Below are 26807 nucleotides of genomic sequence, written 5' to 3' on the forward strand. Positions count from 1 at the left end.
TGAGGGCAACTTTCTTTACTCAGGCTATTGATCCAAAGGCTAATACATTTCAGAGACACCCTCATGGACATCCCCAGAAATAATGCTCAGTTATCTGAGCATCCCTTAGCTCAGTCAAGTTAACACGTAAAATTAGCCATCGGAAGGTCTAAAGTTCTTTTGGGTTGAAATTTACATCCAACCTGCACTAGGAAAAAATGTGGAGACTCTTGCAGGACCAGGCTTGCAGCTGGGAACAGCTCCTCTCTCTCTCCCCTTGGCAATGGCTGCTCCATTCTCTTCTTGTGCTATGACACTCCTGGTTGTCAGCATGTCAGCAGCCTATGAATCAGAAAATCAAAGCAAGAATTAAAATTCCACTGTTAAAAACACAAGTATTTCATATTTATATGTGTATTTTGAAAAAATCTGGAAACAATAGCCAAACTATGGAAAGAGCTGAGATGTCCTTCAACAGATGAACAGATAAAGAAAACGTGTGTATATATATACATACACACAATGGAATATTACTCAGTCATCAGAAAGGATGAATACCCACCATTTACATTGACATTGTTAGAACTGGAGGGTATTATGCTAAGTGAAATAAGTCAATCGGAGAAAGACAATTATCTCATATGCAGAATATAAGAAATAGTGCAAGGGACCAGAAAAGAACTGGAAACTGAATAGGAAAAAATAAGAGAGGGAGACAAACCACGAGAGACTTTTAATCATAGGAAACAAACTGAGGGTTGCTGGAGGGGAGGAGGGGAGAGGGATGGAGTAACTGGGTGATGGGCACTAAGGAGGGAATGTGATGTGATGAGCACTGGGTATTATATGCAACTGATTAATTATTGAAAACTACATCTGAAACTAATGTTGTAGGATATGTTGGCAAATTGAATTTAAATTAAAAAAAAAGGAAAATTCTGGAAACATATATATCATGGGTGAATCTGGTTATAGGGAAATTTCATTGGGAATATGTCTCTAATTGGATTTATTTTTACAGAATATATCTGTACTTTAATAATTCAATACTAATAGTAAATAACAAAGATATTTCATTTAGGAAAAATATATGGGGATGAGAGAACCCATAGAAATGTAAGTACCTGTACCTTGCGCAGTGTTTTCCAAGAGTCACTGGGGAAAAACTAATCAGTAGATCGACTTGACCTGTTACTTTGTCCCCCCATTCACACTGCTGAGGTGATAGCAGACAGTCACTGAGGGAGGCCCAAGGCACTAAGTCTCGACATTTGAGTAAGGCAGCAGGTGAGGAGGAGTCCTGGAATGTTAGAGCTACAAGGGCCTCTGAGCATCACCTAATCTAACCCTGTGCTTTAGAAATGAGCTAGCTGAGGCCCAGCTGCCCAGGATCACACAACAACCCAGTGGTAAAGCCAGAAATAGAAACCCTTGCCTACTGTTATCCAATCCTGTTCCTTTTCACCCAGCAAAACTGTCGCTCCCATTTGTAGCTGCTAATGTTCCTAACTATAAGTGTGATCACTAAACCTCCCTCCCCAAACCCTTCTTCAAAACAGAGAAGAGAAAGGAGAAGGAAGGAAACAAAAGAGAAGCAAAGAAAAAAGGAAAAGAAAGTGGGAATAGGCTCATCTTATCACCTAGGTGAAGCAGGCAAGAAGAGAGCCCCTCTCTACGTCCCATCTGTTCTTCTGATTCCCAGATGCAAACAGCCCTTTGTGACACTGTTTCCCCTTCAAGTGACCTCTAGTTAAGATGAACTTCAAAGGGAAAGACAGAATGTGATTTTACCCCGGCTCTCATCAGAGATGGCCAAAGTAAGAGGCTCCCAGGGCATCGGAGATAGTCCAGGACCCCAGGGGACTCTGGGATGAATGGCAGAGGGAGAGGATGCTTCTTGTTTGAACTGTGCTCACTTTGACACAAAAATAACTCTTTATGCCTCCTTTATGCCACCATAAGCAACTCAGAAGGAGGATGGGATATCTCCTTCAGTACATGTAGGGGCAAACACTTAGTGCTCAAGCACGCATGTACATTAATCTTTGCTGTCTGTTGCCTTTGTGTTTTGGAACAAGTCAGACTCCTTTGTGTAATTGCTTGATGAAACTTTTTCATCCATTCTGTTAACAGAAATTACACAGTTAAATAATAATGCCACCCCCACCCCACCACTACACCCAGGAGAAACCCTGAAGATGTGGTCTCTCAGAAGCAGCACCCAATCCCAGCTCTCCTGCCTGCCCTCTGACCCAGCCCAATCTCCAGACCTTAACATTCACTTTCCATCTTCCAAGGATGGTTGCTAGGAGACAGGAATAAAGCTGGACCAGTCCATTGCTTGTCTACTTTGGGGAGTGGGAGAACAGGGCATGCAGGGCCACGGAGAACACATGGTCTCAAGGTCACAGATGCTATCAGGGTCTCAGAAGGGGTTTCTCTGTGATGAGGCCCCTGCAACACAGAGAAAGGGGCCTCTTACTCTCAATGAGGAGTCTCTCACTCATTCTCTGATGGTGTTTCTCAGAGTGCTTGTATAAAGTAACAGAATGTACACACGCACATATCTTTTCTTCATATTAACTAAGTCAAAATACATTTACATGCTGTTAGGACAAGAAGGGTATATGCTACAGTCTGAAGGTTTGTATCTCCAGAGATTCATATGGTGAAATCCTAACCCCCAAAAATGATGGTATTAGGAGGTAGGGCCTTTGGGAGGTGATTAAGTCACCTAGTCACTAATGGGATTAGTGTCCTTATAACAGACCCCACAGAGTTCCTAATCCCTTTCAGCATGCGAGAACACACCAAGAAATTGCAAGCTACAAACCAGAAAGAGGCTTTTCACCTGTTGTTCTTAGCCACTATGGCATTTTGCTATGGCAGCCCAAATGGACTAAGGCAGACTATCAGTCAGCTTGGGCTGCCAGATGGAGCTTAACCAACATTTTCTCACAGTTAAGGAAGCTAGAAGTTCAAAATCAAGGTATCTAGTGAAGCCTCTCCCCTTTGTTGGCAGATGGCCACCGTCTCTCTTTCTTCACATTGCCTTCCGTTCTTCCTCTTCTTATAAGGCTGTCAATCCTATCAGAGTAGAGCTCCACTCTTATAATCACATTTAACCTTAATTATCTCCTAAAACTCCTTTCACCAAATACAGTCATACTGAAAGTTAGGGCTTTTGATGTAAGAATTTTGGGAGGACACAATTCAGTCCATCACAGGGGGAAGCCTTCTTTTCCAAAGATACCTGCCTTGATCCTCTGGCCAAGTGAAGAGTCAATTTTTAACATGAATATGGCTATCTCTTCTATAATTTAAAATTTATGGCATTAAGACTTTTTATCTTATTTTATTTAAGATTTTATTTATTTATTCATGACAGACACAGAGAGAGAGAGGCAGAAACACAGGCAGAAGGAGAAGCAGGCTCCCTATGGGGAGCCTGATGTAGGGCTTGATCCCAGGACCCCGGGATCACACCCTGAGTCAAAGGCAGATGCTCAACCACTGAGTCACCTAGGAGCCCTGGCATTAAGACTTTTAAAACTGGGAGCATAAACGCAGCTTTATTTTAATTATATACCTGGGGAATACAAATTAGAAAGGAGCCGTCATTCCCCATGTGTTCTGAAGCCATTCCTTCCATTTTACAGAAGAGGAGACTGATGCACAAGAGTGAAAGAGGTGATTCCTTCTACCTTGCAAGTGCCCTCCAGCCATACTCAGTATGGCCAGGGAAGCATGTCCTCCCCTACCTCCCCCTCACATCATGGGGCTCATGTGGGTGAGATGGACTTGATCCACTTCTTTACTGGGGGTCTAACACAGTTCCCACACACAGGCACCCACCAAGCCCCTTTGGAGAAAAGACATAACAATCTACACTCCCACCACATACTTTAATCTGTACCAAAAGCTTAATGCATTGCATCCTCAGCATTAAAACCAAGGTTTTGGTAGTGTTGGGACAGCCAGTATATCCCACAAGATGTAACTTTCCCTTTTGTCTGTGTAGTTATTGGCAAAAAATACAAACAGAGCAGGAGGGCTCTTGGGGTAGCCCATTGCTACCCAAGTCCAGAGGTCATTTCCCAGGATGCCTCCCAACCTGCTTCCACTTGATCTGCTACTTTCAAGCTGTCTGACCTTGGCACAACACTTGACTTCTCTGAATCTCAGCTTTCTCATCTGTAAAATAGGATAAAAAGCTTCCCTCATAGCATTGTGATGAGAATGAAGCAAAGTAATGTATATAAGGGATGTACATGGTGTCAAATTGTCCCTAACTAATCCTCCCTGGACACAAAAGAAAGCCTGCCAATTGAGTTGGGAAGTAGATCACAGAATATTTACACTAAAAATGCAGAGAGGTTAAATTGTAGATTGTAGGGGCTGGAGAAACCTGAGAGATCGTCTAACTAGCCATTCAGTGCACAAGAACAGCGACAAGAAAATGCCTACAGAAGTAACATGGTTTGCTCAGGCTCACACAGCTGGCTAAGAGCAGAGTCGGGCTCCCACTTGGGCAAGTAGACTGGGGCTCCTACTTTTAGCCCAAAGAAAAAGATTGTGAGGGCTTTGAGAGTGAACCAGCCACTATTAAAGGTGTGGCAGCAATTTCTAAGGTGGGACTATAGTGTTGCTAAATTACTAACAGATATTAATCTAAGTTTAGAAGCAAGAAATCAGAATTCCCAAAATCATATTATTTTTATAATACTTCCAACATTCTTCATATTCTTTATTATTATGAATATATTTCTTAAGAAACTTATTTAGTAAACAAGGAAAATTCAGTTTAGAAATATTTACAAAGGACTGTAGTTGTTGATAGTGAGTTTTCATACTCCAAAAGGCACCAGGGAACATTTTTAGGTGGTATTCAAATAATACAGCATCCGGGTCTCCCAGCCAGACTAATAGCATCACATAGAATTGTATGTCAAATTGCCAATTTAAGGACTTATTTTAATACTCAAACTTGTTATTTCTTGGGACATCATTCAAAATATCTGTAGACAGTATATTACACATATACTTAGTAATATGTACTTCATTTGCATGAGTGACTAAGTCACCTAAGGGTGAGGGTCGTCCAGCAGACAGGACCATAAGCACACATTTTTAACTTGGCAATGGCTACGAACAAGATAGCTTGATCGAATTGTGATCCTACCTCTCTTGCCTGCTTCTGTCTCAGCTGACAGACTACCCACTTTAACCCTCAATGCCACACTTCAGCATTTCCTGCTCACACTTTTGACCGATCTTAGTGGACTCCATCAGAGCTGAAAGATATGTATGTGGATTATAAGGATTATAATTAATTATCCTTAATTCTCCTGGGAGACTTGTAAGACTTTCTCCCTTTTTATGATTCTCAACTAATTTTTCTCACGATTCAGTATTCTAAAGAAAAACACAACACATATCTTCAAGAGAAACACCAGGAAGGTTTTCCTACATGGAAACTTGAGGCGGGACACCTGGGTGGCTCAGGGATTGAGCATCTGCCTTCGACTCAGGTGTGATCCTGGAGACATGGGATCGAGTCCCACATCAGGCTCCCTGCATGGAGCCTGCTTCTCCCTCTGCCTGTGTCTCTGCCTCTCTCTTTCTGTGTCTCTCATGAATAAATAAATAAAACCTTAAAAAAAAAAAAAAAACTTGAGGCAGGCATGTGACCTCCTTCCTGCCCAGTGGCCTGTACTCTGTGAGGGCCCACGGCTGGACCCAGGGGACACTGAAGTCACACACGGGACAGAAGAGGTGACCACATAGTCTAGGCATTCATCCATCCAACTGAGCAGCATGCAGGAATCCCCCTGGGGTCTGGCACACCAGAGTTCCCCATAGCTGCCATAACAAATTACCTCAGGCAAGGTGGCTTCAACAGCAGACACATGTTCCATCACAGCTATGGAACCTAGAAGTCTGAGGTCAAGGTGTTGGCATGGCCACACTCCCATGAAGACTCCAGGGGAGAACCTCTCTTATAGTTGGTCTCCTAGAGAAAGAACCTGGCTCTGCCCCATCCTAGCTTCCCAGCTCCCAGCAGGCCCTGGCATTGGCCAGCCTACATCTACATCACTCTGGTCACCACTGCCACCATCTTCACAGGACCCTCCTCCTGCTGTGTGCCCCTGTCCCCAAATTTCTCACTCCTTAAAAGGACGAGTCTTTGTATTTAAGGCCCACCCTCATTCAGATGACCCATCTTAACCAACTATATCTGAAAAAGTCTGTGTCTGAATAAGGCCACCTTCACAGGAACCAGGAGTTAGAATTATTTTTGGATACGCAACTCAAAACACAACCAGCTCCAATAGTAAGCAAGTCAAACATGGTCCTGGCTAGTCCAAAGTTTACTAAGTAAAAGGGCAAGTACTTTCAGTGTACAAGCATCACCTAAGGTGAAGGGAAGCATGACCCCAAGTGGAGTAGGAGGAGAAGCCACTCACTCCTAGTGGTAATCAGGGAAGGTTTCCTGGAGGAAGAGGCATCTATGTGACAGAAGCAGGATTTGTCCTGAGAGGAGTGCCAGAGAAAAATACAGCAATGAATGAAGCCCTGGGGTTAAATGAACAAGGTCTTTGCCTTTGCCCAAGTTGTCCCCTTTGCTAGAAAGCAAGTCCCCAAGATCTTAAGTGTGGCTGCCTCCTTCCAGGCCTCAGGCCTCAGCTTAAATGTCATGTCATTGGAAAGACATTCCCTGGCTAGCCTTTATCCACTCTTCTCCATTCATCACCGTAATTATTCCCATCAAGGCATTATCACACCTGCCTTGGCTATTTATTTGCTCACATATCGTCTTCCTTCAAAACCAGAAGCTTGATCCCTGAATACAGGGATCCACTATCTTTTTCATAGATACACATGTAGCACTCAAAACAGAGCCTGGTATACCACATGATAAAAATGAATTAATAAATGATTGAGTACATGAATGATCAAACCAGATGTAGATTTAATGTGGCTAGATTGTAGATTTTGAGGGGAAGTATCAAGAGAGAAAGATGAGGAATGAACTGTGAGCTCGGGTATTCAGGGCCCCTGTGGCAGGTGGAGTTGCTAAGATTTGTTCTAAGTGTAATGGAGAGAAGAAGTGGTTTGGGTGGGATAAGGTGGGGGGTTCTTTTAAATAGTTGAATGCACTCCAACTTCTAAGCCACCCAAATCTGAACAGCTTCTGAAGGTAATGCCAGCCCCTCCACCAAAGGAGAATGCTTGGGTGAAGCGAAGTTCTACCCCTCCTGCTCGATCTCAGAGCTCGAACACAGAGCAACAGTCCCCTACGAGTGGTGGGGGGAAAGCAGTCCCGGCTCAACCCCCAGAGGAAGGACCAGCAAGGAGAGCAGATGAAAACAAAGTAGATGGGGTGAGTGTCCCAAAAGGCCACCGTGGGAACTCCAGCCATGGTCCGGGAGACGGAGGGAACAAAGACCACTGGAAGGAGCCGGATAGGAAAGACGGCAAAAAGGATCAAGACTCCCGATCTGCACCTGAGCCAAAGAAACCTGAAGAAAATCCAGCTTCCAAGTTCAGTTCTGCAAGCAAGTATGCTGCTCTCTCCATTGATGGTGAGGATGAGAACGAGGGAGAAGATTACACCGAATAGACCTCTGCATCCTGTGCTTTCTCCTAGTCTCTCCACCCTGGAACATTCGAGAGCATATCAAACCTCTATCCAGACAAGACAATAAAACTCACCATCTCCTGGAAACCTTTCTTAACTTAAAAAAAAAAAAAAAGTGAATAAATAAATAAATAAGTAGTTGAGTTCATGGAGGATTATGCTTGGCATCTAGCAATGCGTCCAGATCCTGTGTTCTCAGTGGGAACAGATCTTGAAGGAGCTGGAGGTTTGCACTTAGCAAGAACTTTGCACAAAGTAAATACTGGTCGGTTGGATGAGTGAGTATATGAAAAAGTCTCCTATACAAAGCCATTCGCTTCCAGTTGGATACCAGGAGTCAGGAAGAGGTCATAGAGTTCCTGCTTTCCTGATAACTCTACCACTTAAGTTTTCTCCTCCTCAGAATTTTAGGCTAGTTTTTTCTTCCTTTTCTTCTTCCACTCTCCTAGACCAAGGAAAAGGAGGCCTGTGCCTGCATGGTTGGCAGAAGACAGCCATGCCCAATGGCCAGAAGCCAAAAGAAGCAGGAGCCTGCAGGTGAGAGCCAACACTCACTGCTTCAATCAGCTCTGAGCTGGCTTCACAGGTGTGCTCCTGCCACCAGGATCCACCACCTCCTGCTGCGGGAGCCCCTGGCAGCAGCTCTGCTTAGAAAGAAAAGCTGGAGCAGACTCTTTTGAAGGCTCAGCGCCTCACCAGGTTCAGAAGGCTGCCAGCAGTGTCCTCCCACACTCCCCACAGGGACTGTAAGGTCATCAGACACCTGCAAACTACAGATCTCCCTTTGCATCTCCACAGCATAGGATTTTCACGCCCCTGGGTGTTTCCCTTCTTACTGTGAGCAGAAACTGAAAAGACTAGGCTTGATCTGGTTTTATTTTATTTTACTTTTTTCAACACCAGGCTACTGTCCACTGCTGCTTTTACTGCTATCGTTGTTCCGTGCAAAAACTGAATTTGCTGGGCAAGGCCAGAGAATCTCTGGGATCCTGAACAAATCAATGGTATTTTGGTTCATTTCTTATTGAGTTGTGGAAGATGTCATTCAATTACCAGGCTTATTAAGTCCCTCCTATGTGCCCTGTTCCAGAAGACTTCTAGAAGATGATGATGGTGTGGGCAAACCAGCCCTTTCATCTACCAATAAAGGCATATGTTGGTACAACCTCTATATAAAGCCACTTGTCAGGACTTATCAAAATAACAAAAACATGAATCCTTTGACATGGCTTTTCCATTTCTAGAAATTTATCCTACAGTTGTACTCACACACATGTGGAATGACATACGTATCACATTTTTCATCGCAGCATGGTTCAAAGAACACAGGCTTAGAAATAGCTGCGATGTCCATTTATAGGGAACTGGTTAACATAAATAATGCTCTGTTCAGACAATGGAATACAAAATAGCTATAAAAGAATAAATATGCCCTCTATGTAACTCATGTGGAAAGATCTCCAAGCATATTATCTGTTGTTGCACAACAAATTCTTTGGCTTAAAGCAACATTTACTATCTCCTGGTTTCCATGAGCAGGCATTTGGGAGCAGCTCAACTGGGGGCTCTGGCTCAGGGTCACCCATGGAGGCTGGAGGCAAGTTATCAGCTGGGGCTGAGGTTGGGAGTCATCTCAAAACCTGACTAGGGAAGATGGAGGACCCACTCCTGGGTCATCCTGTCACTGTTGGCAATGTCTACACTAACACAGTTGTGGGCCAGCCTCAGTGGCTCCCCTCACAGGCCTCTCCTAGGCTGCTTGAGTGTCCCCGGATGTAACAGTGGTTTCCCCTGATAAGTGATTCAAGAGAGAGAGATCTTCCAAAACAGAAGGGGAAGTTTGTTCATAACCTCATCTCAGAAGCGACACCACATCAGTTCTGCTGACTTTCTATACACTAGAAACAAGCTACCAAGGCCATTCCATAGTCAAGAGGAGATGAATCCACCTATTAAGGAGACGTGCAGGGCAGCCCCGGTGGCGCAGTGGTTTAGTGCCGCCTGCAGCCCAGGATGTGATCCTGGAGACCCTGGATCGAGTCCCACGTCAGGCTCCCTGCATGGAGTCTGCTTCTCCCTCTGCCTGTGTCTCTGCCTGTCTCTCTGTCTCTATGAATAAATAAAATAAAAATCTTTAAAAAAATAAATAAGGAGACACGCATCAAAGAATCTGTGGACATATCTCTAAAATCACCATACAGAGATAGATTTCTAAGCAAAAAGAAAGAAAGAAAGAAAGAAAGAAAGAAAGAAAGAAAGAAAGAAAGAAAGAAAGAGCAAAGTACAGAGAAGTTTGTATGGCCAGCTACTCATATGTAACAGGAGGAAAAAGAATAGTTGTATGTATTTGCTTGGAGAAGCATAAAATATTTCTGGAAGGATACACAATAACTATTAATGGTGGTTGCCTCTAGGGAGAACGATCTGGTAATTTAGCAGCAGGGATGGGAGGGAAGCCTTATACTAGGTATCCTCATCTACCTCTTGAATTTAGCACCATGGTAAATTACTTGTTCTTAAAAAAGAGAGGAAAAAAAAAGAGAGGATACAATTATTTGATTATTCAATTATTCCATTAATATTTACTGAGTGTCTTAGAACAAGATGCCAAAGAGTGTCCGCACTCTTAAGGAATTTGCAGTCTCACTAGATAAATGGGATTCCAGCATAGTTGAAGCCTTTGGAAAATAGTTTCTTTCTAAATACGTTGAAGGTCAAGTGTACTTCGCAGATAAAAGACTCCTTGCAGGTGCTGTTGGAAGACTCTGGAGGTGAGAAGTGCTTCTGTGGGACTCCAGCAGAATGTGCAATGCGCGGGAAAGCAGAGAGAAAATTGTGTGTGTGTGGTGGGGACATGGAAAAGGGACTGAAATGGGACTGTGGGGTTAGAAAGGGAGAAGGACAGGCTCTGGGAAGACTGGCCAATATAGCTGGGGGTTTATGGTCTTTGTTCATTACTTTTCCCTAACTCCTTAGTTCTATCCCTGACTCTTCTTGCTTTGAGAAGGCTGTGGTTCTACCTGAGTCACCACATGAAAATGAATATGATGTAAAAACTGGGCATGCTCCTGACCTAGAGAAGTTATTCGGATGCTAGAAACACATGTCCATTCACTTCAGATCAAATCAAAAGAAGGTTTCCTAAAGGGTTCGAGGCATCTCATAGAACCTGACTAGAGCTGAGCCTAGTGACATGAGCTTAGAACTGGAGAGTTGTAATTCAGAATCTCTCTCCTCCGTCTCCTCTTGGGCTACAAACTCTTTTGGGCCTGCCTTTCTATATACATCTGGGTCATGTCTCCCCTGCTGCCATCTCTTCTTGATTTGTTATAGTTTCTGCTCCTCTTGTTTTGGGTTGAACTGTGCCCTACCTGCAACCCTATGTTGAAGTCCTAATGTCCGGTACCTCAGAATGTGATCTTATTTGAAGATAGGATCACTATAGGCATAATTTGTTAAGATGAAGATACTGTAGTAGGCCCTAATTCTAAGTAACTGGGTCTTTATAAAAGGGGAAAATTTGAACGCAGACACACATGGAGAATGTCATGTGAAGACGAAGCCAGATATTAAAATGCTGAGCAGAAGCCAAAGACCACCAAAGATTGCCAACAAAACACCAGAAGCTAGAGGGGAAGCATAGAACAGATGCTCCTCACAGCCCTTAGGAGGACCCAACCTTGCTAACACCTTGATATTGGACTTACAGCCTCCAGAATAGTAAGAAATAAATTTGTATTATGCAACCTGATTTGTAGCACTATTATAGCAGCCTTAGCAAACCAATCCATCCCTCATATTGACTTACTCCTGGCTTTGGTTTCCATGGCAGACCTGCTCACCTTTGAGTAGAGCATAGACTGACCATGGCCCTGAGTTTGTTAGCTCACATTCGCATAAGAGAATCTGATGACCTAAGGTCACCTGTTTTATGGATAAGCCACCACTGAGCCTGGTCTCATCAGCTGTGAGGGGAATGGATTGCATCCTCTGCTATAAACTGGTCACCCAGGTTCCTGCCCACCACAGGAGGTATGGGAGATGAGGCAGTTCCCAGGGAAAGGATGGAGCATCCAAAAATGCAGCCCTAATTGCAATATTCTTTTCCTTTTAACATATCCCCAGAGCCCGAGTTCTCAGCCTAAACAGGACAACAACCAGGAGGAAGAGGGGACACTTAGGCGAATATCACCTAAGTATCCCTGCCCAGTTCCCTTATCCATGAAATTTAAAAACCCATAATGCTAGCTGCCGGGAATATAAAGTTGAAGAAGACACTACTTTTCAGAAGAAGCTCACAACCAAGAGAGGGAGACAGACAATAAAAATAAACATTTGTTTTACTGGATGCTTACTGTGCCTGAAGTGCTTTGCAGGCATGACACAATTTGATCCCCTTAGCAGCCCAATGGGGTGGACCTCTCTATCCATCTTTTACAGGTGAGGAGGCTGAGCCCCACAGAGATGAGGAAACTTACCTGAGGCCACACAGCTGGCAGGTGGTAGATCTTGGATATGAACCTGGTCTGGCTGGTTCCCTACACCCTGCTGCCTTGCATTCAGATATGTAAACGTGACTGTACTGAAAAGTCAGGACAAATCTCCAGTAGAGCTATGGCTGGAAGTGCCATGGCAAACAGGGATGGGAGAGCTAAGTGTGAGCTGGGCCTAGATGTCTCAGTGTGGAGTAATGCATGCGGAATGCTGAGGGTATGCCAGCGTGCAGAGGGCGCATCTGGAGAGTGCATTTCTGGCATCAGTGGAGGGCAAGAGGCAAAGTGGGCTCTTGTGGAGAAGGCTGGATGGGAAGTGAAGGGTCTGGTGAAATGGTCAGCAGCCTTGCACATCAGGCTGAGAAGTATGGAGTAAGTAAGTAAGTAAGTAAGTATTAACAGACTTTTTTCAGCACAGTAGCATGAGCTGAGCATATTTGAAGAAGATGCCTTTGGCATCCTGATGAAGACGCAGCATAGAAGGTTAGAGATGAAGTGAGGGAGCGTATTGCAGAGAATTGCAGCAGAAGGAACTGAATCAAGGGTGTGGCCAGGGGCTTAAAAACAAGAGACTCTGGGGAGGTACAACAGAGAGGGTGTTTTATATGTAAGAACCAGGGGAAGAGACAAATCAAAACATCTGGGGTGTCTCTGGCATTTCTCCTCTAGGTGGTTCTAAAACGTGCCTCTAATTCAAAATTCCCATTTCTGACATTATTCTTTCCACCCAATCCTCCCAGGCCTGCACACACACGCACATATGGATACACATATGTGGACATACACACATACTACTCTGACCTACTGTCACATCTAGTACCTTCATTTTACTGGAACAATCTCTTTGACATGAGAGGAGGTAATCGGAGTATCTTTTTCAGGAAGGCAAGAACTGTTTATATTCTTGACCTGATTCCAAACACCCAGCAAATCCCTGGGGAGCAATTAATTAAATGGTTATCTGTGTGTCTGGCTTAGAGATTTCTCCCATCCTCTCTCAGTCTTTGTCTCCGTCCTCCCGAATCTTCCTTCTCCCCCTCCCCCCACGTTGTACCCACTGGTTAAGAAGCTAAATTTCATTTCCCTTGGTGGTGGAACATTGCTTTGTTTTTTAAAGACACTCACAATCTAAGGGCTTTATTTTTTTTTCCTTTGTAACGGTGTTGTTGCTATATTTAGTAATTTTATTAAGGAGATAATTTACATAAATTCCATACCAGAGCCCTGCTGAGTAGCAAACTAACTAATTCTATTCTTCTTATTAGGGAAAACAGACAAACCAAATGAGATTTAAAGACTAGACAGATGAATTTGCGTCTGAGCTAAAGTCAGGCCTGGGACCTCAGGACACTGTCTGGGGATCTAAGCAACGGAACACGGTGTTCCATCTACCAGCAACAGTTGAAAGAAGGGATGTGGGGGGAATAGATTTCAATTAAGGGATGTAGCATCAAGAATTCACTTGGGGCACAGGGGTACTCTCTTTTGGAAGAGCATCCACAGATCTAAAATGGAAATGTCTCTCTTCCATGTCCCCTTCGTAGGTGCCAATGGAGACAGAGGGCCTCATGGCCTCCCCAAGTATTTCTGTGTCTGTTTCCTCTCTGACATCCTCGAGCTTCACTTCAGCTACACCCCCCACCCCATGGCATAAGGGACCAAGTCTGTTAGACAGATTTGTTCAATCTCTGTGTCAACACCAAGTCTGTATACGTGGGCTTCTTAAATACAAGGGAATCCCACTCTCAACAAAGCCAATACATGAAAAAACTGATTCCTACCAAACACATCAAGGAGGTGGTTATTAGCTTTACAAAAAGACAAACTAGAGAATTCTTTTAAATGCCCAGCTCCCTCGGTGCATTGGAAATGAGATTCAATTTAGAAAAAAATTCAATTGATACACAACTTTTGAGAATGCTCTGCTGGTAAAAAGAAGTCACAGCAGGGATCAGACACTGATGGTGATTAAGAAAAGGAAGTGAACATAATTCCCCTTCCTTCCCAATAGGACTGATATTAACAGGTAGTGAGGGCCCAGTATATGCCAAACACTTTCAAACGCCTTCAGCATTTTGCGTCCATCCCCCTGGTAACCCTGGGAGAAGGAGATTTACTTTATCTCACAAATGAGGAAACTGAGGCTCAAGGAGCCTTGTCAATAGGCAGTGAGGGGTAGAATCAGAATCAGAACTTGGGTCTTTTGCCTCCAAGCCCCTTCTGCTATTCCACAATTCCCTCTTCCTCTGAGAACACATGTCCATAGAATTCCAAGGCTGGCTTCCCTTCCCTAAACAAACCCAGCAACTGACAGGATAAGCAAACTCCCCTCAAAATCAATATGCTCTTTTCTGGAAAAGCAATTGGATTATCCAGGACCCATTCCCTATCTGGGCTATTAAAGACTGTCAGGAACTTTATAGGTTCCTGATCTGCCTAGACTCACAAATTGAGGTCCCTCCCTCTGATTTGGATTTACACTCATTCCCTTGCCCTACAGAGCCCTCCTTCACCATCATCACCCAGATGTACTAGAAAGGAAGCCTCTGGCCCCTTACATTCTCCCTTCCCCAACAGACTGGGCTTTCTTCACCTCAGATAAGAGCTTTTCATTCTTCCCATTTGCTAGATGGCTGGCTTTTGTGGCTAGTCTGGGTGACCTCAGATGACCCTGTGACTTTCCAGAAACTAAAAGGGAAGAATATTTACTGACCAGAGTTGGGGCTAGGATGAAGCTAGAGATGTGCCAAGGATGCAAAGTTGAAGGAGACGTTCCTTTGTGAGGTCAACTCTGAGAACAAAGTCTCCTTCACTTTTATGCCACGGTGCTTCCTCAGCTTCACCCCAGCCCAAGGCTGGCCACCCATATCCCAGATATTACATGCTCTTAGAGCCAGAAGTGCCTTTAAAGTTTTTTTGTTGTTGTTGTTTTTTGGTTTTTGTTTTTGGTTTTTTTTTGTTTTTTTTTTTTTTGTCTAATGGTTTTTAAACTTTCTCAGCAAACCAACATTTTCATGGAAGCCCAAGTAGGGGAATTTCTCTGATGACTAAAGCCAGTGGTCATGATATACAACCAAACTCACTACTGAGTAAGGATGGCGCCCTGAGCCTCCCAGGCCTGTCACAGCAAACCCGCCCTCCATTAATTGAGGAATATTCAGCTGTCTTCTGCTGAATCTTCTCATACGGAGAAACACGGGCTCCCTGGTATACAACCAGGACAATCTGGAACAGCCTCCATAAGATAATCACAGAAGTGAGGAAAAAAGCCAGTGGGTTATCCATCTTTCTTGAAATACTTGGGAGACACTGTCTCCTGTCAGCTAATTTCCAGTCAGCTCCAGCCTCTTCCTGATGAAGACTTGAGGTCTTGCTGTGTTCTCCAAAAAGGGTGATAGTGAAAGATGACAGAACAGGTTTCTGTGCTGTGAAAGGCCCACCTGCCTGGCTCTGATTCTCAGCCCAGGGACATCACCCTCTCCACATGTTTCCTCCCAAGAAAGCTACAAGCCACTGGGGAAAGCCATATAGTCCTGTTTGTTTGCTTGCTTTGTCATTGTTGAGAAACACTATCGTTATCTTATTTCCCAATCTATTTTAAAACTACTTATGAAGGCTGTTGAGCCATCTGAGGGGGCTGGTGCGGGGGGAGGGAACATTCCAGGAACAGCTAATCGACTCTTGTTCTAACTGGCTTTGTGCTTTTCTGTTCAAGCAACATTGCCTTTTGTTTTTGTTTTGTTTTTAATTGAGCTGTGGAAGGGCCTGAACAGAGCTCAAAGAATTTAAGCAGGGAACTAGAGATTCAAGGCCTGGGAATTCCAGCCCCAGCTCTCTCTGCTGAACAAGACTTCTGGGCAAAGTACTTCAAATCCTGCCTTGTGTTTCTCCCTGAACAACAGGGAGATTGTTCTCCTACTGTAATTGTGGTCGCAGCTGACTTTCACTAAGGATATAGAAGCTTTGGAGTTGCGGGGGGAGAAGGGGTGGTGTGAAACTGAGCAACCAGGTTGTGTGACAATGCCCCAGTCCAATGATCCCCTGCTACCCTCAGCCAGAAGACTTGAAAACTCCAACTTAACCTCAGTTTGAATCCAACCATCATTCACCCATAATCCCTGGTCAGGGGCCTCAGCTCCTTCATCTTTTAAGGAAGGGAGAGCAATCACCTGTCCGCCCACAAGAAGAGAGTAAAGAAAACATTTATTAAGCACATGTAGGGTGGTCAATGCTCATATGACTTGGGTTTTTTCATTCAATCTTCATAATTTTATAAGGCTGGCATTACAACCTTCACTTTCTGATAACAGCAATGAGGTTCAAAGACATTTCACAACTTACCCATGGTCTCACATCTACTGAATTGCAGAATCAAATTCAAGCCCTCCTTTAAAGCTCTTTAAAGTCAGAGGAATAACAACATATTACAAAATAGGTCCAGCCTAGTTCAGACATTGGACTGCCTGCTTCTCTGCATCTCTGGCATTAGTTGCCCATAGTTATAAGCTTCAATGTCCGAATGCCTCTTTTCTAATAGTCTTTTCTTATCTTTCCCCTCACCCCCCCTCCCAACTTGTTTTCTCTTCATCAGTCTCTAGACCTCCAGGGGCCTGGGCAGTTGTGGAGGCATTGGGATGCTCCTCCCTTCAGTAGAGTCCAACTACACTTCTCTATGCTCTAGAATCAAGAAAGAGGCTCCCATGATTTTGAATAGCCACCAACAAGCAAATTTGGGAGCCTGGGACCAGAGAGTATCTTTTCTACAGTTTTGTTCTTGTGGCTATCTTGGTGCAGAATTTCCATCTTCTTCTATCATCCTGACCAAGTGTCCTCCTTCAAGACCAGACTCCCAAAACACTTCCTCTGGTAAGTTACTGCAGGCCCCTTCCCACTTGCTCCTGGCCCTCATGTGCTGTCTCCACTAGATTCCTGTGATATCTGGTATGGGCCTCCTCTGAGACACTCAGATGTACAAGAGAGAACCAGGTACAATGGGATGACCTTCCTGTATGGCAGGGACTATGGTTGATTTTATTTGTGTATAACCAACAAGTAGGAAGGGAGTGAACATCACCTGTGATGTGGAGGAACAGATTTTGGACACAAAGGCAGACACATGGCTTCTAGACATGATGGAATTTTTCACAAGCTGCAGGACCTCTCCAAACTTCTTTACCAATGAGGACTTTACCACTGAGTTATTGTGAGATGAAGAAGCAAAAGGAATCTGAAAAATACTGTAGTCTTTTGAGAATAATGCCTTATAAGTATTTCTGTTGGATACAATAGATGTTCAGAGGGAGAGAAGGTGTTCCTTCTCATGGGGCAAGAACTGAAAACTTGGTTAGTGAGAAACTCATGAAGAGGTGGACTTAAAGCCGACTTTGAAGTGCATGCAGGACTGAGAAATGCTGAAATGGGGATGGGGTGGAAGAGGAGGTCAGGTGAGGGAGTAATGAGACCAAACCTTAGAAGCTGGCTTCAATTTAGTCAGCACATTATACTGAGCAACTATTATGCACCAACCATTGTTCTAAGTGCTAGAGATACAGGAGTGAAGAAGCCAGACAAGGTCCTTGCCTTCAGAGGGCTTACATTCTAATTGGGAAGGACAGAAAAGAAATGAGCAAGTGAGAGTTCAAATGATTTCTGATAGTTATAAGTGATGTGAAGATGATATGTTAGGATGACCCTAGATAAGATAGCAAAAAGGCCATTCCAAAATGATGACATCTCAGCTGAGAAGAAATTGATGAGATAGAGCTGGGCTGATGCACAGCATTGTCAAAGGAAACAGCAAGTTCAAAGGCCCTGAGATAGAACAAACTTGGCATGTTTGAGAAACCAAGAAAATGGCCAGTGTGACTAGAGCAGAATGCTCAAGTAGAAAAGTAGGATGTGATGAAGGCTAAGGGAAGACTAAATTGTCTATTTGGGCAGAAGTTGAAGTAACAGATGATCTTGGAAAACTAATTTGGGACTAAAATCAGGAAACCTCAGACACTAAATTAAAGTGGATATACTTTATTCTCCAGAAAAACTGTCTCATGAATAACCAAGCTAGTTCTGCAAGAAAGATCCTTTGAGACACTCCCTATATATTTCTCATAAAGTAGGGTGACTTTGGGGATGTCAGAAGCACTTGATCCAGAGCACTAAGGCAACAAGGCAAAGAGAGGTGTGAGACTGTTGGCCACATTTTACTACAGAATATCTGAGCAGAAAAATCATTAAACCCATCCTCCTCACTCAGTAAAAGAGGAAATGAAGCCCAAAGAAGGAAACTGAAGCCTGGGAGGGTGCGAGTAGAAGATACAACTGATGTTCATCAACTCTGGTTGTCCTCTACCAGAAATGATAATATGCCACTTTGGGGCCCAGGCATTTAGTGGCTGGTGTTCAGCTCTGATCCTTCCGTGGTAATCACTTGTTAACACAAAGATACTATAAGACAGATGCAGTGTGGCACACTGTGCCAACATCTGGAAGGCAGCTCCCTTGGAGGATTACCCAGATCCATGATAAATTTGCAAAAAATAAGGTTGTATTAAATCACTGAGCTGGATGAGGTTGCTTGTTATAGCGGGATAACCTAACCTGTAATGACTAATGCAGAGTATAGGCAAAACAGTCCAACTTTGCTATGACTAATAGAGTTCCCACTCCAACAGTTCTATAAGTTTTTAGTGTGTCTGTGGATGTGTGTGCTCATGGATACATGTGCAATGTATATGCAATGTTGCATACAAGTAATTTTATGTGTCCACCTCTAGTGGCACATGTCTGTCTGAGTATCATCAACCCTGACACTCTGGCTGAGCCTGAACAGATTCTAGGAAGCCTACCAGAGCACACCTGTCGTGTACCACCCAGGCTATGTGCATGACTTATAAAGCTGGGATATGGAACCAGAAGGGAACTTTGCCCCTTCTTAGGGTCCCAGCGCACCCTATAGTGTCCCGAGTCACTTATTTCCCCAAAATTCCCTCCAACTATTTCTATCCTTCCTAAAACTCCAGCCAAGGGAGTTGGTTGCAAAAGCCAGTGGGATGTGAACTGGCCAAGACTGAAGGGTAGAAGCAGCAATCTACAGATCTGAACACTTTCCTCCCCCTGCCTGCCCTCCTGTACCCCTGGGACCGGGGCCCGTTATGCATGCCTTGGCAACTTAAACTCTTCACAGTGCTTCCATTTGTACCTTATTATAATAGAAGTTTGCTTCCGACTCCCTATCTCCTCACTATAACCACTACAGCCCAGGGAGGAAAGCCAGGCAGGAATGAGGACCCCATTTCACAGATGAAGAAAATAAGGTTCATCCCACAGGTGGAGGTGTTAGCTCCAACAGCTTGTGAGGGGAGGAGAAGAGCCAGCGCCACCATGTCTTGCCAGCTCCAGTGTTCTTTCTCACATACCTTCTTGGACTGACACCAGTTGGCCAGGAAAAAATAAATAAATGCTAAATTTTCCACTTGTCTGGAAACATTTTTGGCTGTCCTCTACACAATGCCAACAAGATGAAAAGAAGAAAAGAAATCATTCCATCAATATCTCTGGCTTCCTTGGGTACACTTCTAATTAAAGTTAGACTGCCAGGGGCCTTCTGGAAAAGGGCTAAAGATAAACTAAGGGCATTTTTGGATGGGGGAAGACTGTTTGAGGGGGGAGGCTTGGAGGTGAGGTAGTGGGGTAGAGAGTGCCACGCCCTAAGGGGACAAGACTAGTAGTCACTTTCAGTGCAGACAACAGCTGCCCCCAGCTGCCATCCCCCATTTATTTCTTTTCCTCCTCGTCTTCTCTTTGAATAATGTGTTTTTGCTGCTACTTCAATCTCAGCCCCTGCTCTACGCATTAACATGTATATTGCTTGGTTAAGGGCTATCTGGCCAGTCGGTTCTAAATAACTGGAAAATGACAGGAAGGTGATGGGGGCAGGATGAATGAGCAGCTCATCAAAAGCTCCTGACTGCCTTTGTCATTTATAAACAAGTGCCCGACTGACTTCCACAATTCCATCTTCAACTGCACTCTTCTAAATAGAAGTAGGGACAGCTCAGCAAGGCTTGTCTCCATGATCTCTCCCTCCCCTGGCCCCAGCCCCTGACCCCGGGGCCATGTATTTACTCAGCGCCAGCAGCTGTACTTGCTTCCTCCTTCCTCAGAGCCAGGCATTAAGAGTCAAGCTTCAGGGAGCTCACAGCCTCCATAGACAGATACTAAGCCACAACTGTATGTTTGGTGCATTAAGTGCCCAGACATGGTATGGGCACAAAGGGACATTCCATTCAGATAGGTTCTGATCCAGGAAGCCTTCCTGAGGGAGTGACCCCTGATTGCAGTGAGGATAAACAAGTAAACGCTTGTTAGCCTGATGAATTAGTACTCCAAACCCACCAGTCCACCATCCCCTCACCCTGGGAGCTGCTACATTATACTATTTACTTTCCCTCATGGCATTTTCCATTCATACACACACACACACACACACACACACACACACACACACACAAATAAATAAATAGATTCAAAATGTGTACATATTTTGGTTATTTGCTTTCTCTAAGCTATGTCTCTCTCTACTATGTAAACTCCAAGGGACCAAAAACACTGTATCTTGTTAACTGCTATAACTTTAGCATCTTGCATCATGCCTGGCATATAATAGAAGCTCGATATCATTTCTGAATTAAAAGATAAGTAGATGGATGGGAGATAGTGTTGGAGGCAGAGGGGCCAGCATCTGCAAGAGAACAGGGGCCATGAGGCAGTGTAAGGAGCTAGGGAACCACACAGAGCATCCCTGAGCTGGGGTGAGGAAAGGAAACAATTGAGGTAGATGAGGGCCAGAGTGAGCAGACCTTGTGAGCTATTTCAAGTTCAGACTTCAAGACAGGGCAATGGAGAACCATTGAAGGATTGTTGGCAGGGAGCAACATGATTGGTTTAACCTTAGGAAGAGCAAAGGAGGAGGTGGAGGGTGGAGGAGGAGGAGGAGGAGGTGGAGGAGGAGGAGGAGGAGGAGGAGGAGGAGGAGGAGGAGGAGGAGGAAGATAGGTTGGAAGGCAAAGTGGCAGCCAGTAAACTGAGAAGTTGTTTACTGACATGCAGGAGAGAGACCATCTTTGTCACCCCTCCACTGCAGGGCCAGTATCGCCCTTTTGCGGAGCCAATGCTGGGCTAGGAGTCAGGCCTGGATTCTGGGACCTTAGGCAATGCACAGATCCTTGCTTGTCTGAATGGGAGAGACAAGAGGAGAGAAGATACAATTCCCAGTTGGGAGTGCACTGCCTGGGCACTCCCGACCATGAGCTTTTAGCTCTGAGTTGATGTCAGCCTGTCCCCCCTGCACTGTTGCCCTCTGTGGCCAAAATAAGGACCATATTAAACAGTCCTAAGCACTCTTTCTATGCCAGGTACATGTTCCAGGCATTCGATATGTCCTATTTAATCCCCACAACACACTCCGAGAGCACCAGCCCTATAGCCATCTCTCAGTAACAGCCGTGCAGCCGTTCCCGGTGTTATCACTAACATTACTGGCTTATCACCATCCATCCTTATAACAGACATGTGAGCTAAGCAGGATGACGTTATCCTCCTCACTTTACACGTATAGAAACTGAGTTCAAAAGCATCTGTGACTTTCTCAAAGGCACACAGTTAACCAGGAACACAGTAAGTGGAGAATCCAAGGCTGCCAAAGGAAGGACATTCATGCAGTCCAAGCCCTAAGCTACCACTCCCCCATAGCTTCTCTCTATGATGCTTCACAAACGAGTGGTTGTTATGATCCCCCTTCTGTTTGCAGATGAGAAAACTCACTTAGAGAGGCTAAGGGACTCACCCAAAGTCACATAGCAAACACAAGGAAAAGCCAGAATTTTTTTATATAAATTTATTTTTTATTGGTATTCAATTTGCCAACATATAGAATAACACCCAGTGCTCATCTCATCAAGTGCCCTCCTCAGTGCTCGTCACCCAGTCACCCCAACCCCCCCCCACCTCCCCTTCCCCCACCTCTAGTTCGTTTCCCAGAGTTAGGAGTCTCTCATGTTCTGTCTCCCTCTCTGGTATTTCCCACTCATCTTTTCTCCTTTCCCCTTTATTCCCTTTCACTATCCTTTATATTCCCCAAATGAATGAGACCATACAATGTTTGTCTTTCTCCGATGGACTTATTTCACTCAGCATAATACCCTCCAGTTCCATCCACGTCTAAGCAAATGGTGGGTATTTGTCGTTTCTAATGGCTGAGGAATATTCCAGTGTATACATAGACCACATCTTCTTTATCCATTCATCTTTCAATGGACACCGAGGCTCCTTCCACAGTCTGGAAAAGCCAGAATTTAATCTCAAATTATTCTGCCTCCGAGGTTCATGTTCCTTCAATTCAATCACACTGCTGGGATTCAGAATGCTGACTCCCTGAATCCATCAGTCCATTTTACAATTACGTATTCCACCCCTACCCTATGCCTGGCACTGAGCTCCAAACCTAAATATTTACTCCTACCTCCTCTGATAGGGTGCAGAGGAGAGGATGTTTCTGGCTAGGGCTGGTGGTCCACAGTGACTCCAGTTTGGGGACCCGGAGCAACCCACACAGCTTGCAGGATGATGCCAGAGACCTTCCTCCACTCAGGGAAAGAAGCAAGACAGCTGATTTCCCAGAAGAGCCACTGTGGCTTGTAAAACCCTCTCCCTTGCAGCCTTCAGGCTTTGGGTGCAGTGCTGAAGTTAATCTTCCAATGTCCATACCCTATGAATCCTCTGTGTTTGCCACCAGGCAGCATAGGAGGGAGCACAAACTACTCTCATTGAAGCTGCTGTGTGAGTTCAGACTCAGCACCTCCTCCATGAGTCCTGGGCCTGTCACTTTACCTCTCTAAGCCTCGTTGATCTTCCTTGACAAATAGAGGTAATAAGGTACACCTTATTGGGTAGAGGCCCACTCTAGTTTATTGCACTGATTTTCTGAGCATGTGTAGAAAGTCCTCATTAATGAGGCCCTTCATGTCTTTCCTTCTTAGAAGGTTTAGAGCCTGCAAAACAGACCCCAATTTGTGTCAAGGCAGTGCTTATCATCCACCAGCCCAGAATTTGGAGGATATCTCTGTGCCATCTATAGATCTGCAATGCCAGCAATGTTAGCCTCTTCCAATGTGTCTGAAGTGCCTGCCACTAGCCAGCTGCACAACCCTGGGAGAGGTACAGGGTCCCTCTGGTCTATTCTCTGAGATAAGAGTCTGGGACTGATCTCTGTGGCACCTTTCAGCTCTCACAACTTTGGGCCAAGACCAGGGGGCAGGTAGAAAAAAAAAAAAAAAAAAACAGTGACTTTTCTCAGCCCTCTTCTTTTAAAAAGCAAGTACTCCTGGGGGAAGTAATGCATTACCTCATCGCCCATTAAAGGATGTTTTAACATCTTATGGGACAACTTCCTTTCAATCTTGTTACTCAGATATGTTCAAGCCAAAGAAAGAGAAAGAACAAGCTAAAGGGAGGAAACCATAGGCCATTGGATCAAATCACTAATGGGATAGTGTGAGTTAGTTCATCTCTATCACTTTCCTCACATGTTGTCATCAACAAATGTTTAATGAGCACCAGCTGGGTACAAGCTACTTTGCCAGGTGCAAAAGAGGTTTCCCAGTTCCCTCCCCCCCCAAAAAACAGTACTCAAGGTAGAGCAATAGGACATATTGTCATGAAAAAAATAAAAAGTAAAATGCAGTGCCTCCTGGGTGAATGATAGCTGTAGAGACAGAAGCATGGGGATGTTTAGAGCCCTTCTCCCTCTGACCTCTCCTTCCTCCCTCTGCCTCTCTCCCTCCCATCTGCAGCCCTGTCTCTCCTTCCTCTCTCTGCCCCTCTCTCCTTCCCACCAATAATCCTGTCTCTCCCATTCTCACCTCTCCCAGACACTAAAGGTCTCCCTGCTGACTCCCTGCCTTCAGCCTGCCCAGCCTATCCTTAAACATTCCCACAAGGAAGTGCATGCATCCAGTCTTGCCACTCCCATCCCAATATAGTTTCTCATTTGAGAAGAAGGTCCAAATTCCTTAGCAGTTTAATTGTCTAGAAATCCTGCAGTCACTGGGGACTAACCTAACCATCAGCGTGCCTCTATTCATGCTTGTCCTTTCAGGCTGCTATGAAAAACACCACAGACTGGGTTGCTTAAACAAGACATTTACTTCTCAGTTCTGGAAGCCAGAAGTCTAAATCAAGGTGCTGGCAGATTCAGAGTCTGGTGAGTGCTGTTTTCTGATTCATACCTGGCACCTTCTTGCTGAGTCCTCACTTGGCAGAAGGGATGAGGGAGCTCTATGGGGTCTCCTTTATAAGGGCGCTACTCCCATTCATTAGGGTTTCACCCACATGACCTAATCACTTCCCAAAGGTCCCAGCTCCTAAAACAGTCACTTTGGGCATTAGGTTTCAACATACGAATGTTGGCAAGACACAAACATTCAGTCCATAGCAGGGCTCTTCCATCAGCCTCAGAAAGCATCCTCACTATAACCCTCACCACCCTCCAGGGTCCTACTCCTCTTATTAAAATTCAGCAAACCTTCAAAGTGCAATTTAAATGACATCTGTGTCACAAAACTTACCCTGATCCTCCAAGTCAGAATTAATGGCTCTTTTCTGCTCCTGCGTTGTTCTTGTCTTTCTACTGCAACTGCACTTTTTACTTTCATTGTAATAAGTTGTCTACACATCTGTTTCCCTCATTGGACTGAAAGCTCCTCCAGGGCAAGAGCCATATATTATCTGGCTATGTATCCTATGCCCTTGCTACTCAAAATGAGTGAATCAGCAGCATGGCAGACATGGGAGCTTGTTAGGAATGCAGACTCTCAGGCCTCTCCCTGGACCCACTGAACCAGATTCTAGTTTTAATGAGATCCCTGGGTATTTTGCATGCACAGTAAAGTGCGACAAACTCTGTCTAGGGAGCATCTTGTACACAGTGCCTTGCACACTGCAGTCATTCAAAGAGCACTTGACGAATGAATAAGCGAGCAAATATGGAAAGGGTCATCAGAAGCTGCTCACAGCATCACCCACAGCCATGCCTGAGACTTGGAGATCTTCCTTAGCTGTTTATATAGAGTCATCTACAGAGAAAAATCCTCCCACACTCTCCTCTAACTTTACTTCTATACCTCCTCCCTCAGAATCAGGCACCTCCCACCTCCCATGGTCAGTCATGTCCCAAGCTCAAAAATATAATTAGAAAAAATAGTTTTTACGGCAGCTCATCCATAATCCACCCCAAAGCCATGCCTGAGCAGAAGAGGCAGTCCATCAGGGGCTGTGAGTGATGGTCCAGCCAGCGGGTCATATGGGGAGGGAGCCCCGCTCCCATCCATCATCCCTTCTCTCTTGATAACTGTGCAGACCTCACAGTAAGGCAGGACGGTTTCTTTCAGGTCTGCAGACAGGCCGCTGTTCTTCATCAGCCTCAGCACTGTTTCTCCTGCATGCATCACCCACCTGTGCAATTTCCAGGGTCAGAAGACAAACATAAAACCTGCTGGGAAAATCTCCATGAGACAGACTTGTCACCAGGGTGTAACAGGGACAGCAGGTAACCTCTTAACCACCTGCTCACCACCTGTGATGGTTAATTTCGTGTGTCACCCTAACTGGGCTAAGGGGTGCCCAGATAGCTAGTAAAACATTATTTCTGGATGTAGCTGTGAGTGTGTTTCCAGAAGAAATTAGCATTTGGACCAGTAGGCTAAGTAAAGAAGATAGTCCTCACCAGTGTGGGAGGGCATTGTCCAATCCATGGATAGCCCAAATGAAGTGAAAAGGTAAAAGACGGATGAATTTCCTCTCTCCCTGAGCTGGGACATCTATTTTCTGCCCTCTGACATAGACACCCCTGATTCTCAGGTCTCCTGGCTTAGGCTGGAACTACACCACCAGCTTCCCTGGGCCTCCAGTTTACAAATGGTAGACCGTGGGGCCTCTCAGCCTCTGTATTCGCATGAGCCAATCCCTCTAATAAATCTCTTTCTATATATCTCTATACATCATCGGTTCTCTTTTTCTGGAGAACTCTAACACATCATCACACTCACAGCTCAAGCATCTGGGAAACTATATACATGAAGAGTTTGCCTGCCTATAGAGCAAATTGCAATCATCACCTGAAAATAAGTCAGATTTATGGGCTCTTAAAGTCAGAAATTCAGAGGTCTTTAGACCACACTCCTACATTTTCAATAAAGTAGCTAACTGTGCTATACATTGTAAAGAATTTTTAAAAAATCATATTATTATTTATATTACTTTGACTTTGTAGAATCTTTTACCCCTTTCAAATTGCTTTTATATTCATTATCTCCTGAGTCAGGCTAGTAGGAACTATTATCACCATTTTACAGAAGGGGAGCCTGAGACCCAGGGAGGTTAAGCCTTTTCCCATTTTTTTTGGTAATTCCCTCCCTATGTTCAGAAAGTATTTTCGGTGGCTTAAAATAAAGCCATATTAAAAACAAAAATAAAAATAAAACCATATTTACATAACGACTAACATTTGACATTTAACTATAGAAACATTTCTACATTTGGCCAAAAACTACATGCTGAAAATATGTTAATAACAATTTATGTACTTCAATTTATGAGGAAAATCACCATTTTCAGGTTTTATTTGTTCAATAAACTTA

At 44.4% G+C, this 26807-nt stretch overlaps 1 long non-coding RNA gene across 1 annotated transcript; it reads right to left on the reverse strand.

Annotated features, from left to right (window-relative positions):
* LOC140616053 (uncharacterized) lies at positions 1 to 5936 on the reverse strand. The gene is made up of 2 exons (XR_012016554.1): positions 5859 to 5936; positions 1 to 321 (listed from the first exon to the last, which is right to left on the reverse strand). It is a non-coding gene; the product is annotated as an uncharacterized lncRNA (long non-coding RNA).
* Positions 5937 to 26807: the final 20871 nt, after the last annotated feature.

The sequence above is a fragment of the Canis lupus genome, chromosome 24 (genome assembly GCF_048164855.1).
Source record: "Canis lupus baileyi chromosome 24, mCanLup2.hap1, whole genome shotgun sequence".
NCBI classification, from domain to species: domain Eukaryota; kingdom Metazoa; phylum Chordata; class Mammalia; order Carnivora; family Canidae; genus Canis; species Canis lupus.